The following is a 7,163-nucleotide window of genomic DNA, read 5'->3' on the forward strand; positions in this document are numbered from 1 at the left end:
ACTATGGGAACGACAATTTCCGGTCAGAACTTTCAAAGTAAATCCTCACTGAGGACATTTATGCAGTCACGGGTGTTATAAATTGTAAAAACGTAATACTAACGATCACAATAATCACCCTAAACTTTTAGTAGTCTGTGCTGAATACCAGAGTCCACAACGCCACGCCTGTAACCACTTTTTTTCCCCTCAAATACAAAGTCTATGCTTTTATTTTGAATGCGGAGTCCTCCCAGTCGTTCCCGTGTATCCCTGGTGGCTTAATGTAGCTCTAAACTATGACCACAGGAGGGCAGCAGAGCACAGCCAGCATTTATCATTTATTCTTTTTAAAACCATTGTTTGTCTTGGATTAACCTACTAATGCTGCATTGCTAATTCCCAGGTTGGATGCCTCTTATCATACATGCATCTTTATTGTTAAATTCATTTAAAATCACCCTAATTTTGGTTTTTATTTTAGGAGAGTCCTTCAATAAAAAACATCACATCTAATGTATCTGAGGGGCGAACAGGGAGAACTTGCTTGGACACCTGGGCGACAACAATAAACCAATGTCCAATTCGTCAGGTTTCTTTGAGTGTGGTGACCCATTTATTTTCACACGTGCTCACATACACACAGGTAAAACATTGTATGTCCATACTTCATCTCAGGTAAGTTTCCACTTAACAGTTTCTGACTCCATCACAGGTTAGTGTCCATCCAACAGCTGAAAGGTAGGGTCAAAGGTCAGTTTCCATTCATCAATTTCAGTTTCAAGAGGCTACAAACTCTTTATGCTCCCACACTTAACACGGTCTTAAAACTGTTTGCTTACACACACCTGCTGCTCATCACCTGCACCTTACCTATATTACCTGTGGTTTTCCTGTTCTAGTGAGCAACCCTGTGTACAAACAACAAACCTGCATCTATTAACATGTAATTGCCATTAGTTAATCGCAAACCAAAACAAATATAAAGAATGTTATTGTGGCTCCAGCAGTTAATATAAATCCATCCAGGACTCCCATAAAAGCAATGAAGTATATCTTCTTCTAGTTTTTGAAGACATTTTAGCCTTATCCTTCAAGATCAGTCTCTGGTTTGTCAGATGTTGAATATTCATTTGTATTTAATTCATTTAATGTTGCAGAAAGGTGAATACATTACAGCAATGGCGACCTCTCCTGAGTCTGTTGGGAACAGGAGATGGAAAACAGGAGAGAGTGCACGTAGTCATTAAATATTATGGACCAATTTAGCGCCAATCAAGACTACTCAGACATCAACACACGGCCAAGTACTTATCATCATGTACAAAAAAAAATCCTGCTATCAACGAACAGATAAACTTTACAGCTTAGATTAAGAAAATCAAGACAGTGTGCTCTACCTGCTGATACATGCCTTACATTCAAATAAAAAGATAAGTGCCATATAAATCCAACAGGCCTGATAGTAACCTCACACGCATGTTCTGTTCAACCTTTACCAGCTCAGTGAGCTTTTTGCCCTCATACTATATGCCTGTAGTGCACTTTATTCTCCCATGACATTTCGCATCTTCACCAGATTGTTCAAAGACCTCAGAGCCTCCCACCTTAGGTTACATGACAGTGAGTCAAAGACAATTCTCTCCCATCATGTTTGTCTGTGCCAAGCAGCAATAAATAACATCCATCTGGGGGACTTTCGCTCCAGTCGGTGGGATATGAAAGCAGCCCTGTCTCTCTACACCTTCTCTTATTGTTTCTTCTGTTCCTCCCTTTGATACTTCACTTTGATAAACTGAAAGACTAACTTGAAAGATATCAGTTAATCTTTGTACAGTCACTTAAAATCATGTCTCAGAAGCCATATACACGCCTCTGTTTTTGTGCTGAAGTTGTCGAGGATCTGCACCGACTTTAAGGGACCGTTCAACCACAAATCAAAAGTACATATTCTTACTCTTACCTGCAGTGCTCTTTAACACTTAAACACATATTATTTTGGTGTGAGTTGGCAAATGCTGGAGATATCAGTCATAGAGATGTTTCCCTACTCTCCAATACAGTGGCGTAAGGTAGTGACGATGGGCCCCAGTGCACACTCCTATAATGGGCCCTACTGCACCCTAGTTACACACTGCTGCTTTTATGTCATACGTGCTTGCAGATGTCCCCAGCTTGTCAATCTTGATAGATTTTGCACCTGAGCGAGCTGCTGTAAATCGTATCGTCTCATTACATGATTAAACAGAGACTTTATATTGGACAACATCAACATACATATTACCCAGCAATCATCTTTAGATTTCTGTATATGACAAAAACTACAAGAAAAAACGGGAAATTATTAGTTTAATCAAATAGTTTTTTATAGTTATATAATTTTATAATTTTTATGCTTTATGCAGAATAAGCCTAGAATTTGTTAGGGATTGATATTATTTTACAAAAACAGAAAACAATGATGGAGATGGGTTTGACTTTTTCAGGGCATAGATAGAAAATTGAGCCCAGTCTCATTCCGAAGTCGTTCAAATCCTGTGCTTGGGCAGTGACTTGCGGCATCAAAAACCAATGAAAAAAGGCGTCCTTTAACGTCGGCATGATGCGCGGCTGGTTGCCGTTATAGTTTATTTGTGCCCATTGCGTTAGGGCAAGGACAAAAGTTAAGGAGGTGAAAGTTCGACTGGGGCGGGCAGGAGGGCTGGTGGATGGGTCAAACAAACACCGACCTTCACCCACGAGAGCGGTGTTTGCGTCCCGAAAGATTATAAAGCCAAACCCTGTTCTTTTTTCCTAAACCTGATCACATGTTCCTGTTGCCTAAACCTAACCATGTGTTTTTGTTGCCTAAACCTAACCACGTGTCTTTGTTGCCAAAACCCAACCACGTGTTTGTGTTGCCAAAACCCAACCACGTGTTTTTGTTGCCTAAACCCAACCACGTGTTTTTGTTGCCAAAACCCAACCATGTGTTTTTGTTGCCTAAACCACATGTTTTTGTTGCCCAAACCCACTCACCTGTTTTTGTTGCCTAAACCCAACCACATGTTTTTGTTACCCAAACCCAACCACGTGTTTTTGTTGCCCAAACCCACTCACCTGTTTTTGTTGCCTAAACCCAACCACCTGTTTTTGTTACCCAAACCCAACCATGTTTTTGTTGCCTAAACCATGTGTCTTTGTTGCCTAAACCCAACCACATGTTTTTGTTACCCAAACCCAACCATGTTTTTGTTGCCTAAACCACAAGTTTTTGTTGCCTAAACCATGTGTCTTTGTTGCCTAAACCCAACCACCTGTTTTTGTTACCCAAACCCAACCATGTTTTTGTTGCCTAAACCACAAGTTTTTGTTGCCTAAACCATGTGTCTTTGTTGCCTAAACCCAACCACATGTTTTTGTTACCCAAACCCAACCATGTTTTTGTTGCCTAAACCACAAGTTTTTGTTGCCTAAACCATGTGTCTTTGTTGCCTAAACCCAACCACGTGTTTTTGTTGCCTAAACCCAACCACATGTTTTTGTTGCCTAAACCCAACCACGTGTTTTTGTTGCCTAAACCCAACCACATGTTTTTGTTGCCTAAACCCAACCACGTGTTTTTGTTGCCCAAACCCAACCACATGTTTTTGTTGCCTAAACCCACTCACCTGTTTTTGTTGCCCAAACGCAACCACATGTTTTTGTTACCCAAACCCAACCACGTGTTTTTGTTGCCTAAACCACGAGTTTTTGTTGCCTAAACCCAACAAGGTGTTTTTGTTGCCTAAACCACGTGTCTTTGTTGCCTAAACCCAACCATGTGTTTTTGTTGCCTAAACCACGTGTCTTTGTTGCCTAAACCCAACCACATGTTTTTGTTACCCAAACCCGACCATGTGTTTTTGTTGCCTAAACCACGAGTTTTTGTTGCCTAAACCCAACCACGTGTTTTTGTCGCCCAAACTCAACCACGTGTTTTTGTTGCCTAAACCCAATCACCTGTTTTTGTTGCCCAAACCCAACCACGTGTTTTTGTTGCCTAAACCCAACCACGTGTTTTTGTTACCCAAACCCAACCACATGTTTTTGTTGCCTAAACCCAACCACGTGTTTTTGAACACGTTGTTGGGGACTACACCTGTCAACCAAATCACCGTGCAGAAGGATGCGTGCATCTACTTATGGACTAGAGGCTTGTGCTTGTGACATGTAAACATCAATGATGCCTTTTTGGCTGAGCTGTAACATTAGCTAGTTCAGTGGTGCCAGGTGAGCTAGCAGCAGATCCTTTTGCACGTCGATACAGTTGGTGGGTGTAGTTCGGTATACAGAAAATAGTACCTACATGAAACTGTTCACAACAAGGTCTGTGGATTATCTTGAGTAACCAGGTCATGACTTCTGGAAAGAGACTTTACTGTTGAGTTTTTCAAATGTAGTTTTTTGGTGCTTTGAGCACCACAGGCAGACATCTCTACAGCCGATATCTCCAACACTCGGCAACTCGCACCAAAACAATCAAGATTGATAAATAGCACTACAGGTAAGAGGAAAGCTTGAGCTTTCTTGTATGAAGGACCATTTTTAAAGTTGTAAGAAATCTGATTTGTAGCTGTTCGTCTTAAGTTTAGGTGAATGAATAAAGTGAAGAATTTTACTTTAATTTATTTCTCATGTGTCTCCACCTCACTTGATTAACCTTTCTTCCAGCTGCAGGTGCTGACCTAAAACACATTTTTTCTTCTCAGACTTTAAAAAACAGCCTTGTCCGTGGTGAAACATTGATAGTTTGACCTTTTCTCCAGACGAAGAAGGAAGATGACACGTCAAGTAAGGCCAATTAATTTTTACTGTTTGCACAGATAATGAAGATGACTGTCACAGTGTTTTTTTTAATTTGCAGATGTGTAACTACAGGACAAACTGTTCAGCCCGTCTAAGCCTGTTCAAAGATTAGCGTAGATGCGGCAGATAAAAAGCCATGCTTCAGCCGTAGGCTCATGCAGAGTAAATGTCCTTGAGGAAAGATAACAGACTGTAAAAGCAGAGCGACCTCATATCTGGATTATGGTAATCATGATTAAAGTCGACTCTTCGGTCAGACACAACGTTCATAGTTCTGCAGCATTAAATATCTGCAGGGAGCAACCAGGGCACGATAGAGAGATCATGACTCTACTTTTTTCAGTACAGAGCAAACTTTGAGTCCTTTAAATATGTACAGTTTGTGACTTTGTGTACAGCTGTATACAATGCTAATACTGGCAGGATTAGAGGCAGGATTAACGTTAAAAAAACATGGTTAGTTGTTTTCTTAACTTCTTTGCCCTTCCTTGTGGCCATCCATCATCTCTCTAATCAGAAGAGAGATAAGAGATAGTCAAGCTTTACAACACTGAGGCATTGCTGTTATGTAAAAAAGGGCATTTTCCCAGCTGTGTTGTCATGATGACAATACAAAGATAATCAGTAAGCATATCATCATCCTCATGCATAGTGAGATTCAAAAGACAAGGTAATCTCCGCTGTTTCCAAATAATTAAGTGATGTATATGCAAATGTTTAATTAAATTATGGGACAAGAAAAAAAGCACAAAAGTTTCAATAGTGAGTTATGGTGTCACCCACTTTTAACCCAGTTCTGAGTGAGTGGGAAAATTATTTTCTGTCATTGAACTCATAAAGTCTTAAAGATAAAAAAGAGATAGTTGCAACTATTTGTGTAAATAACTGAGATAATCTTTCCCCCCATTGCCTCAGTGAAGCTTTGCTTTCTCACACCATGTATCTGTTGTTACAGTCGGCCTTCAAAGTGCCGTAATTCCTGAACTTATATTACAGTGGCGAGGTCGAGTCATCATGCCAAGGACTTACGGTATATATTAGGCGTTAAAGAATCAAACCCTCATAAAACAACTTTTTTTGATCAGATGGTAAAACTCTCTGGTATGTGGATTTTGTCACCTTTGGATAGAGCCAAGCTAGCAATTTCCCCTCTTTCCAGTCTTTATGGTAAGCTAAACTAACTGGCTCCAGCTACATGCTTTCTGTACGGATGTGAGAGTGAAAGTGTGCAATGTGTGTGAAACCTAGGAATGAAACAGTTACCGGTTTCATGATAAACTTTCTCTACAGTCAGTATTTGCAAATTTGCAGGAAAGCCCAATCAGTCTTTTTTCAGCATTGGTAGTATAAAGACAAAATCGGGATGTGCAGCAAAATGCTGCCTACCTACTTTTGTTCATACAGAATGTGCCTTTTTCAGGGCAGTGGGGGGCGTGAGCAAGTAACAAAACGTGTAGCTCAACGTGTGACGTAAACAGTGATGTGGGAGGGAAGCCGCGTCTAGTCAATCTTTCGGCGATTCTCTTGTAAGTCAGCCCGTTCCTCACAGTCCCCGTCATCTGACGGTTAATGGCCTCTTCGTTTGCAAGGACAAGGAGGGCGCACATTTACTTGTCTCCCAAGTTACTCATCTTTACAGTGTCTTTCAGGTTTGCGTTTCCCTCTTGCTACTAGCTGCTTGTTAATTCCTGCTATCAGCTGTTTCCTGTGTATCCACCACCAGTGGGTCGCACGTGCAGCATCATTAACAGCTCCTCCCACAAGTCATCAATAGCCCCTCCCGTGGCAGAAGGCCGCCTTGGTCTTTTTAAACTAAAAGGGTTCCGCCAATATGACTACCCTACAATGCAGAAAATTGTGCACCTCGGACCAACTCGCCAATCTGGCTCTGTGTATCTAAACGCTCACAGCTTGCCGGCAAAACGGCCCAACATTTGCGGAAGATCTGGCAGTGTAAAAAGGGTTACAGTTTCAAGTACACTGAGTAATTGAAAAAATTTGAGCTTTGCCTTCTGGCTCAGCTCCCTCTTCACCAGATGGTCCAACGCAGTGGCCGCACCAAACTGCTGATCCATCTCACGGTCCATTCTACCCTCACTCGTGAACAAGTCCTCAAAATACTTGAACTCCCTTGCTTGAGGCAGTAACTCTGCCCCAACCTTGACAGGGCAATCCACTGGTTTCCGGCAGAGAACCATGGCCTCAGATTTGGATGTGCTGACTCTCATCCCGACTGCTTCAAACTTGGCTACAAACCGCCCCAGTGCCTGCTGGAGGTCATGGTCTGGAAAAGCCAACAGAACCACATCATCTGCAAACAGCAGAGATGCAATTCTGAGGCTCTCAAACAGGACCCC

The sequence above is a fragment of the Epinephelus fuscoguttatus genome, linkage group LG11 (assembly GCF_011397635.1).
Source record: "Epinephelus fuscoguttatus linkage group LG11, E.fuscoguttatus.final_Chr_v1".
Lineage (NCBI taxonomy): Eukaryota > Metazoa > Chordata > Actinopteri > Perciformes > Serranidae > Epinephelus > Epinephelus fuscoguttatus.